Here is a 22,215-nt window from a genome sequence, read left to right on the forward strand (position 1 = left end):
CCGGAAGTGATGTCATGACTCAAAGTGATATCATCAAGCAGGAAAATTTTTAACAGTCCTAGGCTACCCACACTTACCCAGGAGTAAGTCCCATTTACTATCATTGTTAGAAGCATATGCACAGTAGCCTGCTAAAAGTACAGATCTGTAACATTTCCCCAAATGCAGTCACATACCAGTCTAATATATTAAAAATAAAATATTGAAATGAATGGGAACCCACCTGAAATTTCCTCATGACCCACCTAGTGGGTCCTGACCCATAGTTTGAGAAACACTGCATAAATAAATAAATAAATGGGTCCTTGTTTCTGAAGGGCTCACAATCATAAAAAGATGCAGAAGAAACACTAGCAAATAGCCACTAGGAAAGGCACGATGCCAGAGAGAATGGGGACAATAAGAAGCACCACCTTAAAAAAAGATATCTGTGCCCACTTAGCAGGGGTTACGTAACTGTTAACTTACATGATCACTTTGGGTTTTTACTTCAGTTTCCACAGGCTAAGCCAGCATTTCTCAAACAGTGGGTTGGGTCCTGCTAGGTGATTTGTGAGTCCATTTCAGGTGAGTCGCACAGCACCTAGCTCAGCCACCACTGAAAATACAGAGCTGAAAATATAGAGCTGCTGGGCCCAGCGGGCTCTCGGTGGGAGAAAGGCATGGTGCTTTGCCCTGAATAGGTGAGAAGATAGGATGTTAGAAAGAGAGGAGGCCTGTGTGTTTGGAGAATGAGCCAAGTCTGCATTCTGCTTTGACTTTTGTGTTGGAATGTGTGGATTATGAGCTGTGTGACATAACAGCTCAAGTGCACTGTGTAATGGGACTTTTAGCTGACTGTGGCTGAGGTTTGAAGCCTAAATTGATGATGTCACTTCTGGTCATGACATCACCTCCAGGTTAACAACACTTCCTGTGGGTCCTGACAGATGGTCATTATAAAACGTGGGTCCCGGTGCTAAAACATTTGAGAACTACTGGACTAAGGCCGAGCAAGGCTGAGAATTAGATTACTTTTAATTGGAAGGTGGTTCTTGCTAGTGCTCAGGTTACAAAACTGAAGGTAAATTCAGGTCAATACAATAAAACATGCATTAATTTTAATCTAAAGCCATTAAATATTTTGGTCTGACACACAGTCTTTAAACCAGTGTCCAGATTTTTGCCACATGTGAATTTTTGCAAGCAGAAACTATTAGTTTTATTCTTCCAATATGGTGTGAATACCACTGGATGTAAAAGTAACGCCAGAAGTGTTGGGAGAATCACTTGGCTTTCCTTCTGTTTCAAATGTGGTTGTGATCAAATGTGCTTTATATAGGTTTGCTTTAAAATTCCTCTTGATGTTACTTTAATTGGATTCTTCAAAGGGGCAATGCAACAATTTTTAATGAGTGAAAAGCTAAAGAGTTATAGTAATGTGATGCCTTGGCATACCATTATTATTGTTTTTTTAATGCACTGTAGTTATCAGACAGGCAGCCCATCCTACCTAAACTTCCCTGCGATGATGCAGCTGCACCAGAATGGGCTATGCTGCACCCCACAGGGGAATTTAGCAAATGGAAAATCTTCTTGGGACAAGGAGACATTTGTTCCCTTTGTCCTGTGGTAAGCCCAGCCTGCGCAATAGGTCAACTCAGACCTGCATCAGTGATATCACTAGTGCACGTGTGAGTTGATCTATGTTGGCAGATCAGGCCCAGGAATGAGGACAGGATATGGTGCACGCTGCTGCTACTGATTTCCCTGCCCTCTCCCGCCATTCCCCTGTCCCTGTGCTGCTCAATGCAGAGCTTACCTGCTCCATCTGGCCTTGCACTGGCGCTGGCGGGGATACTCCAGCTTTCCCACTGGTACTGCAAACAGGCATGCTGCTGCAACGTGCTTTACAACACGTTTGCAACAGTCTGCATCAGCTGACTGAGTGATGTGTGATGCTCTGGCAGCCCAGAGGCCAGATTGGATTGTACCGCAAATCAGGATATCGTCTTGAAGAGCTGTTCTCTACATTATAGAACAGTAAACCTAGATTTTCCAAAGACTGTACAGGAAGGCTGCAGGAAGTCGTAACCAGTCCTTGCTCTTTCCTTAACAAATGTACCTGTATGATAACTTGTGTCTTCAAACATGTATTTGTTTTAATCACTCTTACATCTTTAAATACATATGCTTACACATAGGTGTACACTTAAAAAAATGTAGTATGTGAACAAGATTAGGAATCAGCCAGATGATTCCTACATTCAGCATTTATATTTTTGATTTTTTAGGCAATCCTCTTTCTTACTCCAACAGGGTTAACTATGTGGCCTGATATTCACAACAACAGTTCTATGTGGCTGTTACTGCTCTTTTTGGTATATGCTCAGGTGTTACATGACCCAGTACTTGCCAACAGGGATTCAAAGGTCCTTAGATCTACATAACAGTTGCACAAGTGCACCTGTTGGGGCAGAGCTAACTGCTCCTGTTTTACTCATTCAGTGAACACATAGTTCTAAAGTGGTCCACAAAAAGTGGTTACAGGATCTGGAGTGGTTACCTACCACCATTCACAGCCTCTGCTCAGAATTTGTCTCCCTAGAGACCTGTGCAGGTAGTACAAAGAATTATGCCAATAGTAAAATTATGGACACAGTGCAGCTAAAGTAAAGCACTTTAAAGTCTCACTACTTTCAATAGAAGAGTTAAGCACATGCAGTGAAAGCCTGGTATACTGTATTTATATGGCAGAAATCCTCTTTTTTGTTCAATGGGGCTTACTCCCAGATAAGATAGGATTGCAGCCTAAACCTTTGTCAGTAAAATAAGTGGAACTGAAAAATGCTTAACTGTGGCTGGTGTAATTTTTACAGTGTTAGCAGAATATATTGTGTCTACAGGTTTCCTTAAATTTCCTGCAAAATACCCCAAAGTAATCTGAAGAAGTTCAGATCCAAATTACATTGGGGCAACAACTGCTTAATCATAAATCCCCTGACTTTTGTTCAAAATGGGGTGGGGGTGGGGAAATGAGTACTATCACGGGATTTTTTTCTTGCAAGACAGAAATTAGTGTATCAGTACTCTAGTATGTTTCCTTGGTAACAAATATACTACACAGATTCCATAATGAGATTCCCAGTCTGCCAGAAACATGCAGATTACCTTGTTCAGTATGTGTGTCTTGAAGTAACTATGAGGACTTCTTTATCTGACTATTCAAAATACATGCTATTAAAGATGAATCACTACTGAAAAACAAAAATGTTCCACCTATGGGAATTTATTGCTTTATACACAGAGCGATGCACTGTATAAAAGTTTCGGTGTAAATAACACAAAATATTTATTCTGCTTGAGAGGTTTTGCAGCAGTTATTATGCCTATGTTTTTAGTTGCATTTTTGCCTTCTTTTGTGTGATTTAACTCTGATTGTAAATCATGTGCCGCACGATCTTATGTACATGTTTATTTGGATGTAAGCTCCAGTGAGTTCAGTGGTTGATAGCTCAGTGAAAACACCAACTGTTATATAGTGATGTTGAAAAAAGGCAAATTCTGTGTTAGATTATTAAATGACATATTAGGTGGTATCCCAAAGAACGCTTCAGTGACCATGAGCTACCTCTGAGAACAGAAGGCCAAGGGGACCATGCGTGAGTGGAATCTTCATAGACTCTCTTTCTATTCTCAGAAGGCACTTGCTTTCATGGAGTGTGTTACCTGGATGCCTCCCCTCCCCGAAAATAAATTTGCCAGTATCATAATGCATTTGTGTAACCATAAGGTGCAGCCACATTTTGAGTACCATATGCAATTCTCATTGGTTCATCTCAGAAAAAGGCTATTGTAAAGTTGGAAAAGGAAAAAAAATGGAATTACAGTGTATGGTAAAATTATTCAATGATTGGAACAACTTCCTTACAAGGAAAGGTTAAAATGATCGAGGCTTTCTAATCTAGGAAAAAAAGATGAGGTTTATACAGTCGTGCATGGTGTGGAGAAAGTGGACAGAGTAAACCATGCAGGTTTAGGGGCCAAACAAAATAAGCAAACAAGGTTCATTACAGTAATGCCAGGAGAAGATGGAAGGCTGAGTGGGGAGGAGAGCCACATGGGCAATAGAAACCTCTGTGCAAAGGTGGGGGATAGTCTCCTTCCTCAGGTAGCAGGTTCTTTTTCATTGGTGGAAGCCACCTCATGAGCAATAGTGTGCTTGGGAGCAAGGATCTATTCACTAGCAAGGCAAAAGAGGCAGAAAGCAGGTAGGGCCAGAAAACCGGATATAAAAGACAGAGCAAGAGGGGCAGTCAAGCAAAAAGGAGCTATGTGGCTCTCTACTGGGGATGGTGTCAGAGGTCAGCCTGTGGCCAAGAGCTCACCTGGCTGAATTGATCCCTGAATACCAGTAGCAATGATAGCACCCAGTGTGTCATGAACAGGTGAAAGGCCTAAGGCAGGGCTCCCAGCGGCTTGAAGCTGCTGGCTTTGCTCCCTCTGCTCAGGGAGCGAGCCTAGGAATTACAGAGGAGAAGGAACAGAATGTGTTCTATAGCCGGGCCTAAGGTTTGCCTCACCCCCTTCCTCACATGAACTTTTTCTCAGTGTCTATAATACCAGGTGTCACTCATTGCAGTTGATTAGTAGTAAATTCAGGACTGGCAGAATTAAGTACCGGCTGCTCTTCTCTAACTCAGTAGTTGCATTCTCAAGAAACCTTGTGTTATCAGGCACTGTGTTATAGAAAGAATTGCTTCAATGGGAAACAGGAGACCAAGGGCTAGAGTTTCAGACCTGCATAGTCTTGCACCTCCAGTACTGTCAATAGCACAGCGCTTCTTATACACACAGTTATCACCCATTGTCAAGATGGTAGAAGAAGCACAACCTCAAAACAAACTTCTGTTCACAACTGCTGAAGGCAAATAAAGAACCCAATGCCAAAGTGAAGAGCCAGTCCAACACAGCAGCTGTGTGTTTCTGCAACCAATGCTGCATGTGCGACAGCTTTGCTCTAGTTCACAGTTATGGTGTAAACAACAGTGAACCACACTGTACAAAACATTTTCCCTATTTTATTGATTGCATTACTGGTATAACCAATTCACATTATAAAAACTCACACTGTAGGAAAAATGCCTGTACCGCACAGAACACAGGTTAATGTATGGAATTCACTAACACACTGGTTCCCAAACCCCTACAGGGGAGTTGGGGACCAGGTTCGTATTTGTGCGGGTGGGGAGGGAGGCCGAGAGAGGGGCAGCAATGGTGCTGCAGAGATCACAGCGCCGGTGCTACCAGGGGGGCTTATTTCTTACCTTGGGGGCAGAGCTGGCCTCCTGCAAGGTCCTGGGGTCTTGCAGCCCCCTCCAATGTCCTCCAAGGTGTCTGTAAAAACAAGAATTGTTTTTGCATGAAGACAGGAAACAACTGCTGATCAGAGATAAGGACTGGATAGCTTCAGAGGGTATCAAAGGGGCTTGAAAGCCTCAAGCACCCTGCAGGAGGCCAACTCTGCCCCCAAGGTAAGAAATAAACCCCTTGGCAGTGGGAGCTCAGCAATCTCTGCAACACAGTTGCTGCCTTCAGAGCAAGGCCACTAGCTTAAGGAGGAACGCCCTGCTTCTGGTACCCCTGGTGGGTCACAAACCACCAGTTTGGGAACCACTGCACTAACAAGTTGCAACAATGGCCACTGACTTAAATGGCTTTGAAAGGGGGATTTGGCACGTTCGTGGAGGATAGGACTAATCTGTATCCTGTACTTCCTACTCTGAAGAGTGACTGAACTGAATGGAATCATGTTGACCAAATATGGCCCTCTGGTGTCAACCATACCTGCCAGATTACTAGCCTTATCCTGAATCACATCATGGACGACAGATGTCTTGTTTGGCAAGAACTAATTGTACCGCCTCTATAAAGTTAAGTTGGTGGAAAAATATTTGCCCATATGCTCACAGGCAGTGATATTGATTTGGAATGGAATATCTGCAATATGCTCAGTGCCTTTTTCAGTCCCATATAGCATTTATGGGTATCGTTTGCAGTTCCAGTGAATTGGATGTGTATTGCTGGTTGAATAACAGTGAGCCATGTGGTTAGTTATGCTGTACTCCCTTCCCTTGTACATTTGTTTGCAGCCTTCCCCACACCTTGTTACTCTTCTAGCTAGTAGCTTGTTAATAAATAAGCTGCTCTGAAGCACTGTGTAGCATTCTAATATATCAATCTGCAGAAAATTAAGGCTGGCCACCTTCTGGGTGCAATCAAAAGAGCTCTTTGACACCAAAGAACATGGAAAGTGGAATTGTATTTTTCTGTTTCCCTTTGGCATGCAAAATACTCTGTTCTGCCAAGCTTGTGTTTGCTGAACTAGCTATGCATGACAGCAGCCAAGGTTTACAGAAACAGAAACAGACAATTTGTATGGGAGGTTGTTATTCAACAGGGCCTTAATTTGCAAGAAACATGCTGCACTTTAATTGAGCCCTTTTAAGCAAGCTGCAGCTGCTTTAGTAGACTCACCTTGTAGACTTGAGTAGACTCATCTTGTCATGTGCATATGTGCACAGGATCTGAAGGATGGTTTAAATCTGTTCTGCTTTAATCCAAAGCCAAGACAAAACAGCAACTTGTAGCAACAGCACAGGGATAGCTGTAGTTATTGGGTGACCATTCTTTGTTAAGCAGAGATGTTCCTTGAATGTGATTTAATGACCGGCAATCTCTCTCCCTGCATTTGGAAGGGAATACATACAGCTAATGGGAGGGGCAAAAAATTATGTTATTACATTTTAAATTGGGAAACAGAGAGGGGAATTTAGGACAGAGTTTTCAAATTGGCGTTTGACTGATGTGGAAGTAGCTTAGAGCAGCGGTTCTCAAACCGTTTTGGTTGTGTGGCTTCTCCCCATAGGGAGAAGCACCTATAGAAATGATAGCAGAATGTGTGGGGGCTTTGTTCCTTCTCCGTTTGGCTATGTGGCTTCTCTCTGGTAGTAGCACTGGGAAAATGGAGTGGGGGAAAAACTAGTTGGGGGATGTTGCAAGAGAGCAGAGAATAAGAAAACACTGCACCAATAAAAGTGGGTTAGATACATTCAGGGTTGCTGCTGTCTGAGTAAGAGGAGATGCTGAGGAACATGGCAGTTGTGCCCTTGAGGGCACTTCCTTGACGCAAATTGGCTTGTGGTGCTACTATGGAAAAGAAGAGGGGGTGTAGGAAAGTAGGAGGTTGTAGAAGGAAGCTACAAATGGAGTTTCTCTCTCTACTTCCACCTGATGAAAGACTGAGTGAAACTCAAGCATTTTGAGGTTCTAGTGCAAAGATTCCAAAGTGATGCTGGGGGGGAAATAAGAAATCCCCAGGGGCTAGATTTAGCTCCCAGTTGCTTAAGCTTTATTTACACATTTAGGTTAACTTTCTGTATCATTGGGCTAATGGTAAGGAACAGCTTTTAATGGCACACTGAAATATTAAAGTATATTAAAAATAGACAACAGTACTAACTGAAACTGCAGGTGCCCGGGACCAGAGGGGAAAAAAGCTGGAATAGCCAGAATGATCAGATTTCTTTGTGCATAGATTTTGACTACAGTTCATAAACTGTGTCCAGCGCAGTACGCTTGTTGCATTTCATTTGATTTCATTCTTGTTCCCTACACTTCTGGTATCATTTCCTCTTTACACGTTGTTCATCTGATCAGAATTTCAGACTTTGGCCTCAGTACAACTAGGATTGTAGATACAGTATATATGGCATAGGAGAGCTGTCCCTTGTACTTGCAGCTAGAGTGTGGTAATGATGGGCAGCCCAATCTAAACCTTCAGTTGACCCAGTGCAGACTATCCTGCACTGGCTCCTGAATGTCACAAATGTCTCCTAAGGCACATTTGTGGAAAATCAGGAGTTGGCTGGGCCAGCGCTGGATCCTGTTCCTGACCCAACCAGAGGAAGTAGTTGTCCACTGGATGAGAGAGGGTGGTGGGCATTCCGGAGGTGGTGAAGGGGCATGTCTACAGAATGGGGGGGGGGATTGGGCCCGGGAGAGAGGTGGGATCAGTGGTGGCAGTGCACATTGTATCCTAACCCCCTTCTCTAGTCTGGGCAGCTTCCAGCCTGGGCAGCTAAACAGCTGGTGCAGATCCAAGTAGCCCCAAAGGGCAGGCTGTGGTGTTACAAGGGATAAGGAGAAAAATATCCCCTTATCCCAAGGTGACCTCCCGCAGCATCCCAACTTGTTTTGGATACAGTGGAAGCTTCCCTGGGCTTCCCAATGCCTTATAAGGCATTAAAAACCACTTCTGGTTTTTTGGAAAAATCAGAAATCACATGTTTTTACCTTTAAGATGTCCGCTGCCTCTGCTGGGCTCAGATGACACTCTGGAGGGTGAGGGGCATGCACCTGTATCTGTGGTTTCACTTAACCACAGGGGATTCAGGAATAGAACCCCCGCAGATATGGGGGCATGCCTGTAGTTTGTGACTTTATGCTGGCTCATTAGCTGTTATGTTTATGTGCCAGTGTAGCAAGTCTCAGGATCAAATCATTTCCAGTTCCACTTTTTTTTGATTGATCATTAACAATCCTCAAGGTTGTCTTACAAAAGCGAGGTAGGTATTGCCTTGTCAAGTGACATTCAAATGTTGCTCTACTCTATCCTTAATTACCCACTCAAGCTGTGAAAATGTATGGTACATTCTGGAAGCTAATAGAATCATATCCTTTCCTCCACAGTCATAATTGTATTGTATAGTGTTTCATACGGTATCGGAACAGCATATAAAATTGTGTTATGATATATGTTAATAGTTTCTCTGGGCAGGTTTTTCCAGGATTTGCAAAGGAAAAATAACTGCTTCATTTTCACATGGTTTGACCCTTTACGATTGTTTACTGGAAAGTATTTGAATAGTTGGCAAATTCTGTTGCTTTTACATTTTCCAGACGTTTAAGAGAGGAAACTGAAAAGGCAGCACCAGATAAACAAGCATCACTTGTTTGCATCAGTAATGCAATATAATAGCATTACTGCCAAGGAAATTTAATTCACTCTTCAGTTATGGGTTTGGACAGATGAGCTGCATTCAGTTTGAGATAAGGTAATGCATCAAGTTACCAGCAACAAAATGAAATAGATATATTTTTTGCATTAGGTATGTATTATTTATTGTATCTGATATAAATGTATAGCAGATACCTGATACAACCACCATCTGCATGCAACGAGATACTCAGCGACTCAGTGGCACTAGCGGAATGGGTACTCTTTTAACTGTCTTCCCAAAAACATGTTTAAAACCATTCCTGTTGCATTAGTGCATTTGGGAATCCTTAATTAGTTCTTTGTTATATAATTTAACATTTAAATAATTAAAAATTAAAATAACTTGGTTTTTATGCAAGGAACTGAAAGGGTAAGTTGGAGACCATTAAAATCTAGGCTGGAGACTGGTTTATGACTTTTTTCAGGGAAAAATTCAGCTTAAAAGAGGGAGAGCTGCTAGTGGTGTGATCATTCATGTCGCAATCACTTTATTAACTGGCTTGGTTGATTTTTTTCTTCAAAAACTTGCAAAATATGTTGGACGGGAGGCAACAAACAAATATAAAGTGTAAACATCATGGGATAGAATGCCATGGTGACTTTCAGTTCTCTTAAAACTTGTTGCTTATTTCCTGCCTTGCAGTCTGACCCCGAATTGGATCTAATGAGGTTGTTATTGTGGATAATAGAAGTGCACATATTGTGCACAGATACAGTCACTATTCCCGTCTAGCTTAAGGATGTCTTAGCCTTCTGGGTTAGATGTATGGAGTAATCATGTCAGAAATTGCTAAAGTGGACTTCATCTAGCTATCAAGAGATATATTAAGGAGAGAGGGTGTGCTTGGTATTTTGAGCCCATGCAGCCTTGCATCTCTGCAATGAAACAGTGCAGTGGCAGTCCATGATCCCCCAGTGTGTACCAAAGAATAGGGGGATGGAACAGATCAAGATTTGTGGGGGAGATGGTCCAGCACACCGCTCTCCTCTTTTCCATACCAGGTCATAGTGCCACCTGAAGCAATGTGCAAATTCCATCTCCCCTCCTCCCCAAAAACACTTGCCTGTGCCTACTGTCACTTGTAGCTGCCTTGATCTCCTTGCCCACACCTGGGCTGCTTAGTAAAGCAGCTGGGTGAGCAGGGAGAGGGAGGTGTGGTGATCCAGCTCCTTGCCTTTAGGTCTGGTACCACCTCCTTCCTCCATGCCATCCTGTTTAAAACAAATAGGAAGAGTGGAGAATGCTGGAAGCGAGGAGAATGCTGGGCGAGGAGGTGGCAGTGGCAGATTTGTTTGTTTTCTCATCCAGCCCTGCTGGAAGGTGGGCTGCCACAGGCCCAATCCTTTTCCTGCTTGTTTTCAACAAATGGAACTTGGATTAGAAAGCCAATTAAAGTGGATTGGTGAGTGGTGGGCTGGAGATAGTGCACAGCAATCGTCACCAGTCCACAATTCCCCCCCCCCCCCAAACATCACGTGAAATGGTGGTTTCAGTTGGCTTCATTGTTAGGTTGACTCTGCTCCACAGTTCCTATTTTGCTCTGTCCCTCTTTTTCTTTTTGAATAAAGGGAGAGAGAAGAGAATGAGGAAGAGCAGTAGAGGTGGGCAGGTGGATGGAGGTGCTGTCAGCCTGCCGCCAGAGGTTTGTTAGCCTCATGGATGAGCTGGCCCTGAAGCAGCTTGGATATTCATAACTGAGTTCAGTATGATCTTCAGAAGCAGGCACCCTGGCCAGTTTAACCATCCTGCATAATGGAAGTGGCTGACAATTTTCGTGCTGGGTCAAACTTTATTAACACAGAACTTCTGAAACTGAGGTCAGACTTTACTTCAAAATGAACACAGTCAGTCTAATTAACACAGCAATCTATAGTCTTGGGGACCATTCTATTGCCCAGAAGGTGATCCAGCATTCAAAAGTGTATTTTGGGGCACTAATTGCTTCAAATTGCCACCCCTGCTAATTGAACAAAATGGCACTTTTTAAAATGGTGCTTCTCATATATTTAGCAGGGACAGAGCAGCTGTTTCTAATCACTTCCTTACACCATCTTTTATAGTGTCTGTTTACTGGTGTTTCTTACTGTAATGTCCATGGCGGGAGGAGGCCCCTTCCCTGGGGTTGCTGCCGAACACGAGGGAATTACCCAGTCGATGAACAGAGGTCGGCGGTGGATTAAGGGACGAGAGACAGGTATAGTTGCTTGGCACAGGCGGTTTAATAGCGTTAGTTGTTTTACATTCATGTGGACTGTTATGTCACAGTCCACCGTACATTATGTGGACGCGTGCCATCGTCGTCTGGTAGGCTCTGGACTCGACGCTTCCCATTCCTTAGCGGCCTCAACCTGAGCTTTTCGCCCAGCGTCTCTGGACCAGGGGTCACGGTTCTTGAGGGCTGCCACCCAGCTGGTCAGGGTCAGGCTAGCTGGCCTTAGGGGGCCCCCCAATACCCCTGTGCTTGTCTTCCGGGCAGCTGGCCACCACAGGGTATAATTGGCTGTGAGCCCCTGTCCTGATAGCTCCATCTCTCCAGGGGTCACCTGCTGGGTCAGGGAGGTCTCTGCCCCAGCCTCCTCTCCCCAGGGCGAGCCCCAGCCCTCTCCCTCTGGAGGCTTCTCTCTTTCCCCTTAGGCAGGGGTGGTTTTCCCCTTCTGGTTTCCCCCTGTCCTTTCCTCTCTCTGGAGAGGAGCCTCCTCTCTCTTCCCTCTCCAGGCTTCTTATGAGGCTAATCCCCAGGTTGGGCCAGCCCCACCCCTCCTGCCCCAGTGCCTGCTTGTTGTTCCCAGCTGGTCCTTGCCCCTACTCCCAGGTAGGCATTCTGCAAGGGACCCCAGTCCTGATGGCACTTGGGTCTTACCCCCGAGGAGGCCTCTACCTCGAGGAGTTCCCTGCTCCGGGGGAGCTTTTGGCCACCTGGGCTGGGCCCAGGTCACACGCCCCCCCCCCCCGCCAAGACCAGGGCCACGGAGTCAGCAGGACACGGATTCAGGGTTTCCTGCTGGGAAAGAAAGTCAGCATTAGCATGCCTCCCTCCCTTCCTATACTGTACCTCAAAGGTGTAAGGTTGTAAGGACATGTACCACCATGTCAAATGGGGGTTGGTGTCCTTCATCCCGTGCAGCCAGATCAGAGGGAATGGTCAGTGATCAGGATAAAAGGGGTGCCCAACAAGTAGTACTTGAGGGTTTGCAGGGCCCATTTGATGGCTAGGGCCTCCCGCTTGATCACCGAATAGCGGCGCTCTGCTGGGGTGAGTTTCCTACTTAGGTACATCACAGGACGGTCATACGGGGGATCCCCCTGGGCCAGCACTGCCCCCAGGCCAACCCCGGAGGCATCTGTTTGCACTATAAAGGGGCGGTCAAAGTCTGGCGCTTGCAGCACTGGCCCCCGAGCACAACGCCGCCTTGATGCCCTGGAAGGCCTTTTCACAGGACTCAGTCCACTCTGTCTGCCTCCTGGGCTTCCCTCTCAGTAAATCCGTGAGTGGGGCAGCCTTCGAGGCATAATTGGGAATAAAAGTACGATAGTACCCCGAAAGCCCTAGGAACCGCTGCACCTCCCGGAAGTTTTGAGGTCTTGCCTGTCACTGTAGTACATGTACCTTGTCCATTACGGGCCATACTTGGCCCCCCCTACTACATGTCCCAGGTACTGGGTCTGTTTTAGCCCAACAGCACACTTGGCTGGGTTCGCCATCAGTCCCGCTTGTCTTAGTGCCTCTATGACGGCTTCTAGATCCTTCAGGTGTTTCTCCCACTCGCGGCTAAAGACGATGATGTCGTTGATGTAAGCAGCCTCATAGGCTTGGTGGCCCTGCAGCACCTGGTCCATCAGCCGCTGGAACATGGCCGCTGCCCCGTGCAGCCCAAAGGGCATGCGCGTGAACTGGAAAAGTCCTTGGGGGGCAGCAAATGCCGTCTTTTCCTGTGAGGAAAGGGTCAAGGGAATTTGCCAGTATCCCTTGGTTAGGTCAAGCTTAGACAGATATTGGGTGCCCCCTAAATGTTCTAACATTCCCAGGACGGCGGGCATGGGGTAGGCGTCAAATTTCGACACCTCGTTGACCTGATGGAAGTCAATACAGACCCTGAAAGAGCCGTCCGGCTTGGGCACCATGACTGGATGGCTGCGCCAGGGGCTCCGCGAGGGTTCTATCACCTCCAGGCACCTCATTGCCTCTAGCTCCTGGTGGAGGGTCTCTTCCAGATGTTTTGGCCACCTCCGGGCAGGCGCCCTTTCTACCCGCCCTTCCTCTGTTGATATGTGGTGGGATGCCCGGTGGGTACACCCAGGGATGGTCGAAAACATGTCCCAAAACTTGTTTTCGAGGTCCCTTACCTGGTTGACTTGGCTGGTGGTTAGATCTCCCCCCAGTCCCATGGGGTGGACACTCCCTGCCTCTGCTCCGAGGGCCCGAATTCTTCCTCCTCACCGAGGAGGCAGACTTGCTTCCGCCAGGCCTTCAATAAATTCACATGATAGGTTTGTACTTCGGGGTGATGGTCTGGCCAATGCAGCTCATAGTCAACCGGGCCTACCTGCCATATCACCTCATAGGGCCCTTGCCACTGTGCCAACAGTTTGGAGTCCATGGTGGGCAGCAGCAGTCGCACCCGATCCCCGGGGTGGAAGGCTCGGGGCCTGACCCGGCAATCATATTGGCCTTTCTGTATGAGCTGTGCCTCCCTCATATGTAGCCCTGCCCAGTCAGCCAGTTGGGTCAGCCTTTCCCTCAAGTCAGCTACATAGTGTATGTAGGACTTGGGTTGCCCTCGTGGTCGCTCCCAGTCCTCCCTCACTAGGTCCAGCAAGCCTTTGGGCTTGTGCCCAAACAGCAGCTCAAACGGGGAGAACCCAGTGGATGCCTGTGGTACCTCCCGGACCGTGAACAACAAGGGGTCTAACAACTGGGCCCAACTGCTGGGTTGCTCGTGGACGAACCGATGCAACATTCCCTTTAGTGTTCAGTTAAATCGTTCCACGAGCCCGTTTGTCTGGGGGTGATACACCAAGGTCCTCAAGGGTCGCATCCGGAGAAAGTCCCACAGTTCTTTGAACACTCGGCTCATAAAGTTAGTGCCTTGGTCCGTCACCACTTCCCCCGGGAACCCTACCCATGAAAATACCCACAGTAGCTCTCGGGCCACAGTCTGGGCCCCCGTCTTTCGCAGGGGGATGGCTTCCGGATACCGGGTGGCGTAGTCCACTATCACCAGGATGTGGGTAAAGGCGCCCCTGGCAGCCGGGAGCGGTCCTACCAGATCGATACCTACCCTCTTGAAGGGGACTCCTACCACCGGCAAAGGGATCAACCCCCCTCCAGGTGGGCCACGGGGTTGTACCCGCTGACATTCTGGGCAACTCTCACAGTACCTTTGTACCTGGCCGTGGATACCAGGCCAATAAAACCTCTGTGTTAGCCTCTGCAGGGTATTTCCTGCAGCTAGATGTCCTGCGGTGGGAACGCTATGGGCTATTCTAAGCGCATAGTCCCACAGGGGCTGAGGCATTACCAGTTGGTCCACCTCCCTGCCAGACTGGGGGTCCTAACCTACCCTGTACAGGACATCCCTCTTGAAGACGAATTTGATTCTCCCGTCTCCTGGGGGAGGGTTGGCTGCTTGGGCCTAGTGTGGGGTCCTCCCTTTGTAACTCCCATAAGTCTCTGTCTGGGGGTAAAAGGGCCTCGGCGGCCCCTGCCCTGCCATCCCTCACTGCTTCCCCTAGCGCCCCTTCCTGAGCCCCTTCCTAGGCCAGCAACGTTGTGAAGCAAGGCCAGTCCCTTCCTATCACAACCCCATAGTTCAGCTGGGGCACCACCCCAACCTGCAGGAACTAGCACTTCCCCCCGACCCGGATCTTGGCCCACCACAGGCTATAGGGTTGGACATCCCCATGGATGCACCAGACTAATAGTGTGGTGTCCAGGGGTTTGCCCCGGGCTTGTTGGACCAAGGTTCGGGTGCACCCTGAGTCCAACAAAGCCCACACAGGGTGTCCGTCCACCCAGGCCTTTACCAGCGGGTGTGTTTCCGCCTGGGCCCCCTTTACCTGGGCAGCGGCCCATGCATCTGCCTGGGAACAGTCCATTACAGGGCAGTCCCTCCTTATGTGGCCTGGCTGGCCGCAGGTAAAGCAAACGATGAGGTTGGCCCGGGTGTGCGTGAGGGGTGATGTGCCTTCGGACCCTCGTTCCGGTCAGGGCCCGGGGTATGGTGCTCGTGCTGGCGGGAGTGGTGGTGGCACCCCGGGGTGGCATGCCCGTCGCTTGTCTCGGCTTCCGCTGCGGGCCACAGGCGGTGTGATGGTGGATCGCCCGCTGAAAGGCCTCAGGTTGGCTCTGGGTTGTAGTCCTTGCACTCCACTGGCAAAACTGGTACTGGTCGCGGTGTCGTATGTTTCCAAGAGCGTGATTGCCTTTTCCAACGTGACGGGCTGGTTGCAAAGCACTCAGTTCCGGGCCGCTTGCGGCAGGATCGAGAGAAAGTGTTCTATCATCACTAGTTCAGCGACCTCCTGCGCTGAATGTATGGCTGGCTTGAGCCAGCGTGGGACATTGCTGCGGATTCGGTTACCCGCCAACCGGACGCTGCCTCCTCGGGGCAGGTCTACTTGTCATAGCCACCTTCTGTATGTCTCTTCGGAGACGTTCAGGGTCCCCAGTATCGTGGACTTCACGGTTGCATAGGTGGCGGCCTCCTCAAGGGTGAGGGTGTCCACAGCCTCCTGGGCCACCCCCATGAGGCATGGTGTTAAGATTGCAGCCCATTGTGTAGGGGGCCATGCTGCTGCTGTCGCAATACGCTCAAAGGTATTTAGATACGCCTCGGGGTCGTGCTCGGGTCCCATCTTCATCAAGCAGATGGGAGGGGCGCAGTCCAGTCCCCCTACGGGGGCTGTCAGCGTAGCTGCATGAAATCCGGCCGGAGGCATGGCGTTCGTCAGGCAGTGTACCAAGGTTCTTTGCTGGTCCGCTAGCATGGCTAGCAGCCGCTGCTGTCCTTCCGCCAGGTTTTGTTGCTGGACCCTCCACCATCGTATCCATTTGGGCGGTCCCACCCCTTCGGGTTCCCCAGGGCCTGCGGGGGCACTGCCCGCATTCTCCACCGTTTGTAATGTCCATGGCGGGAGGAGGCCCCTTCCCTGGGGTTGCTGCTGAATGCAAGGGGCTTACCCGGTCAATTAACAGAGGTCAGCGGTGGATTAAGGGACAAGAGACAGGTATAGTTGCTCGGCACAGACGGTTTAATAGCATTAGTTGTTTTACATTCGTGTGGACTGTTATGTCTCAGTCCACCATACATTATGCGGATACGTGCCGCCGTCGTTGTCTGGGAGGCTCCGGACTCGACGCTTCCAGTTCCTTGGTGGCCTCAACCTGAGCATTTCGCCCAGCGTCTCTGGACCAGGGGTCAGGGTTCTTGAGGACTGCCACCCAGCTGGTTGGGGTCAGGCTAGCTGGCCTTAGGGGGGCCCCCAATACCCCTGTGCTTGTCCCCCGGGCGGCTGGCCACCACGGGGTATAATTGGCTGCGAGCCCCTGTCCTGATAGCTCCATCTCTCCAGGGGTCGCCTGCTGGGTCCAGGTCGGTCCAGGGTCAGGGAGGTCTCTGCCCCAGCCTCCTCTCCCCAGGGCGAACCCCAGCCCTCTCCCTCTGGAGGCTTCTCTCTTTCCCCTTAGGCAGGGGTGGTTGTCCCCTTCTGGTTTCCCCCTGGCCTTTCCTCTCTCTGGAGAGGAGCCTTCTCTCTTTCCTCTCCAGGCTTCTTATGAGGCTAACCCCCAGGTTGGGCCAGCCCCACCCCTCCTGCCCCAGTGCCTGCTTGTTCCTAGCTGGTCCTTGCCCCTACTCCCAGGTAGGCATTCTGCAAGGGACCCCAGTCCTGATGGCACTTGGGTCTTACCCCCGAGGAGGCCTCTACCCTCGAGGAGATCCCTGCTCCGGGGGAGCTTTTGGCCACCCAGGTGACACTTACTCATCTTTTTAGATTGTGTGCCTTTTGGGGGCAGGCAACCAGTTATTTATTTTGCTATGTAACCTGCTCTGTCAACTTTTTTTTGTTGAAAAGCAAATCACAAATTGATCGCAAGCTCAAGCTCTTTAGATTATCAGTTTATCTTCTGATGGCCAAATTCTGTTCATTGTTACAGATGTGTAGAGCCGTTTGAGTGCAGGGAAAAATAGATTATTTTTCCTCAACCAATGGAGAAACGCTGTACAGTAGTACTAGCAGATTACTTACTGGCTGAGAATGTTCATCCATATTGATGATCTTTAGACTGAAGGAACAGTCTCTTAAAAATGTTTGTTGCTTTTTTTTTTTTCTCCCTCTAGAAAGAGAAATGGATGATCTTCTGGTTAAAACTCTGGTTTATACCTGAAGAGAGACGGGCACATTTCCTCAGTCTTCCATAGGCTTCCTGGTTGAGCTTTGGTGAGTCTACTTCTTGTGTGTGTTTCTAACCAGAAAATAGAAATGACTGTATCCTGATCTTTATCCTCCAAAATTTTTATGTGCTGCTATTCCCATGAGGTTTGCTAGCCTAGTAATACCCCCGTCCTATGTTGTCTGCCATGTCTTCTATGCCAGGATCCCTTCATGGCTAACACAGGACATTTGTTCAGCATAGAACATTCTGGGGCATGATTTAAGGGTTTGTGCAGGAGTGGTATCCAAGCCACTGGAGCACCACTGTTGCTCCTCATTGTGATTGAAATAACCTGTTTTGAATCCTCTTGCACCCATTCTGAGTGACTAATCATGACATGCAATAACTATTCAGTTGGTAGTCATTCACTGCTCATCCAGAAATATTAGCATCTATCCAGCAGCCTCTTTGGGTTTATCCAGAGGTAGCATAGGGCTTTTCAAGTTATTGAATTAACTCTTGCTGTAAGAAACATTTTGGATAAAGGAACAGACGTCAGAGTCATGGGCAACAACTACACCCAAATCCACCCCCTGGCAGCTCATCTCAAGACTTGAGCTGGAGTGAAGCAAATAGAATCCACTGATCTTATTAGAAATTGTATTTTGTTGCTGCTGTTGTTGTTGTAATATGGCTTGGCAAACTCAGACTTTCATACTACCTAGCAATGGCAAGGGAAGATGTTGCACGATATTCTCTTCTGCACTTGAAGAGGGCTCTAAGGCCTGAGGTCACACATTTCATTAGGTCCAAATTCCAGATCCCAAGATTCCGGGTTTAAATTCCTAGAGGTCCTGACAATGAGAACACTGAGAGGAGCCTCTGAATCCATGGGTAAAGTGGGTGTGGGTGGGATCCAGGCACAGCCTAGGAGAGGGGGGTAAAGGGGGTAATTTGTATCTGGGCCCAGGGTCAGAAAGGGGGCCCGGGAGCCAAAGGAGGGGGCCCAGAAAGTTCCAGGGATCTTACATTTTCTTATCTTACCTGGACTTGCAGCCCACATAGGATGCGGGAAGCACTACTTTGAGCATGTGGTGGTGGCTGCTGCCATAAGCCATATGCACGGGGCCCAGGAATGCATACATGGCATTAACATAGTGCCAAATCTGGGAGGAAACTGGCCTGCTACAGTAGCTTGTTGGTTTGTGGATCCCATAACCATGAAGGCGTGCGTAGATGCTCAGTGACCCAGGTGTGGGGCTACTGCTGCTGCAGAAGTTCATTTTGGTCCATTCCAGTGTGAGCCTAAACACAATGATGCTAATTTTCTGCAGTCGATTTTCTATATTTCAAAGATTTTAGAGAGACTTTCAGGAGTGTGTTTGGTTTTCCATATGACTTTATCTAGCCACCAATGCCACATGATCAGGTAGACCTGGGCTGTGCATCAAGAAGCCTACTAGACCTTTGCTCCAAAGACTATTGTGGCTATCAGCACCCTACCCTTGCCTTATTTTACCCCCCCCCCCCAGTCTGCCTGTCCCCATTGCCTGCTCCCCCTTTGGGAAGGGGCCCAGAAGAGACTTTGTACCCCCTGACAAAATTCCTCTCATAGGCCCTGGATCCAGGACAGTTGCATCCTATGCATGTGTGGGTCCTGTGTATGCATGTAATATAAACATGGCTAGGCAATTTCTCATCAGTCTATTTTGTCTGCTCAAGAAGGATATGAGTACCAGTTATTTCATTTGACACACACTTTCCCTCATCAGTACTTCTAGTGAGGAAGTAATATGTAATTCATTACCTGTTCATATTGCAGGGAATATGTATGTAATTATTTCTGTTCCTGGAATTACAGTACCCTCCACAACCATTAGTAAATTATCTAAGGTTGCATTTCCTGAACTAAAGACTATCTAGGCTTATGTGTAGATGAGTCTGGGATGTTGTTCATCAGCTTATAAAGAGAAGCTACCACATTTGGGGTTTTTTGGCTTGGAAAATGGGCAATTAAGAAAGACAGTGCAATCATAGGCATGCCTCCTCAGAAGTAAGTCCCGCTATGCTCAGTGGTAGCTTGAGACATATAAAATTATGCATGGTGTAGAGAGGGAGAGAAGTGTTTTTCCTTCTCTCACAACACTAGAACCAGGGGTCATTCAGTGAAACTAATTAGCAGGAGATTATGGAAGAACTAAAGGAGGTACTACAGCATATACATAATTAGTCTGTGGAATTATTTGCCACAAGAGGAATGATGACTACTACCTTGTATGGTTTTAAAAGAAGTTTTGGCAAATTCATGGAGGACAGATTTATCAATGGTTACTAGTCATGATGATTATGTGCTATCTCAAGATCCAGCAGTAGTGTGCCTCTGAATACAAACTGCAGTGGCATCTGTGGGAGAGAAATATGCATTTGTCTCTTGCTTGTGGGCTTTCCAGTGGAAGTCGGGCCACTGTGAGAAACAGGATCCTGGACTAGATGGGTTTTGGGCCTGATCCAGAAGAACTTTTCTTATATTTTCTTATATTCTTACATTAAACCACTAATTAATAAATAACTGGCAGAAAATGAAAAAATGTTGTCTCTGGCTGCATATACACAAAATTTAAACCTGCAGCTAGAAAACTGGAATTCTGTGACCTGCATAACTTAAGCAGATTTGCATGATTTTTCTTTTTTTGCACCCTACAGAAAGCATCTGGGACAAATTTGCCCTCCTACATGGCCTGTCTGAGGCATTCCCATTATGATAATGTACAGCATTGTGGAATATGGACATAGGATTTTTGTGATATAGATGACTCTTTGGTGGGTGGTTCGCTTGCAGTGCTAAAACTATGCCTTAAGTTGCAAGCTTGTGCCAAGTTAGCTATCTTTGTGCCTGATCCAACCAATTAATTTGTCAATAGACTGACACATAGGATCAAGCCATAAGAAAGAATGTTTGACCACTGGTCAAAGACCACTGATCATAGACCATTGGTCTATGTAGCTCAGTGTTATCTACACTGATTGGCAATGCCTCTCCAGGGTTTTTAGGCAGGTTTTTTCCTTACACCTATCTGGAGATGTCAGAGACTGAACATGGGTTCTTCTGCATGCAACACATGTGCTCTTCTGCATGTATTCTGCTGCTGAACCCCGAAGAGATAAGATCTTTTTCCTAAGATAAATAATCAGATTAATTAGCATCGGAAGCATGGCTAGAATGGGCTGTAGGATGGATGGGAAATTATTTTTGTCAAGGTTTATGAAGTATCTGAATTTGTGTTTATTCGGGGGAAAGACGATTGTCTTTCAGAAGAAATAATTTTCTTTCTTGCCTCAGCAGAAGGCATTTAGCAGCCAATCTGTTCGTAGTCTGTTGCTCTGCACCTGTTGAGCAGGCAGCTGTAGCTGAAGTCGTGCCATGCTGTACTTGGCAGAGAAACCTTTTTCCCTAAAGGCTTGCCAGTGGTAGCAGAATGGTGGTAGTTGACTAGAAGGAATGTGGCAGTGTGCTAAGCTTTAATGAATGGAAAACAAAATCCCTCATTAAAATAGCAGAGGCTGGAAAGAAGAATTTGGTCACTGCTTATTAAATCACCTGCTGGTGATGCCCTATAGATAGAGCAGCCTCTCCTGATAAGAGAACCACAATTAATGCTGACTTCTGAGAATGCCATTGCACTGTCAAAGCAACTTTTTAACCATTATTTTTTAAAGTGGCCTGCTGGGTCACGTGTAAATACAGACAAAGTAAATTTTAAAAGAGTTTCTGTTCTGTACAATGCAATAAAAATTGAATTGAAGCAGTAATGGATTCTCATAAGTGCAAAAAGCATTAAATGAAATGTAGCCAGGAGGTTGCATTCAACGGGAGGGGGCCGTTTCAGAGGAAAGTGTTGTGGGAAAGGGTGCGAAAAAGGAACTACAGAACACAATTGGAGCAAGTGACAGTCTCTATTTTGAGATACTTGCAAAATATGCATGTTGGTGATAAGCAAAGTGTACAGAGAGGTGATCTGTATATTGTGGAGACTTCTAAGCAGATCAGGCCTAAGCAAAGGTGAGGAGCTAGGTCATTAAGGTCCAGGTGGGACCAGGGGAGCTGGCCGTCTCTGCAGCAAAGATATGGTCCAAAACATGCAGGGGTGACTTTCAAAGCAGCAAACAAAATCAAATAAGATCAAAGGGACCAGAGCAGGGTCAGCCTTAGGAGCTGTGGGGCCCAATGCAAAACATTTTTGTGGGCCCCTCCAGTGACAAGGCACCTGGCAGCGGTGTCCCCAGGAAATGTTTCCAGGGGGTAATTTCAAGCCAGCTTGACCCACGGATGGGTGGGAGGGAGGGCCGTCCGTCCAGTTGCAATGCTTCCATTTGCAACACTTTCCTCGCTGCACCTTGGCATGGAAGATTTCATGCTAGAACATCAGTTACAGAGCAAGGTGCCACCTGCGACTGTGGGCATTCTGCTTACTGCCCCAGAACACGGCATCTCCAGGCACTGGGCTCAATTTGGTCAAATTGCCCTAAGACCAGCCCTAGGCCAGAGAGACATTCATAGTCAAAACCAGGCAGAGACAAGATCCAAGGCAAAGTGGGATCAGAAGGGCCTTTTATTCATAGTCAAAGCAATACAGCCATCGGGGAGAGGGAGGCAAGCGTCCAATTCACTCAGTATGAGGTGCAGGCTCTGAGGTTAGGACATTATAATCTTGCAGACTAGGTTGTCCCTTGTGGCCACCTGACTAAATAGTCAGACAAGCTAGTACTGCAGCCTAGATGGTGTCCTTGAAGCACAGAGTT

General features: G+C 47.4%; 1 protein-coding gene across 1 annotated transcript in view; it reads left to right on the forward strand.

Annotated features, from left to right (window-relative positions):
* The window catches only part of KIAA1958 (KIAA1958 ortholog), an 81,477-nt gene that overhangs the window by 4,585 nt on the left and 54,677 nt on the right, over positions 1 to 22,215 (forward strand). Inside the window, exon 2 of the mRNA XM_066612619.1 lies at positions 17,381 to 17,480. The gene's annotated coding sequence lies outside the window, so the exon portion shown is untranslated. The remainder of the gene's footprint in view (positions 1 to 17,380; positions 17,481 to 22,215) is intronic.

Source organism: Tiliqua scincoides, chromosome 2 (genome assembly GCF_035046505.1).
Source record: "Tiliqua scincoides isolate rTilSci1 chromosome 2, rTilSci1.hap2, whole genome shotgun sequence".
NCBI lineage: Eukaryota > Metazoa > Chordata > Lepidosauria > Squamata > Scincidae > Tiliqua > Tiliqua scincoides.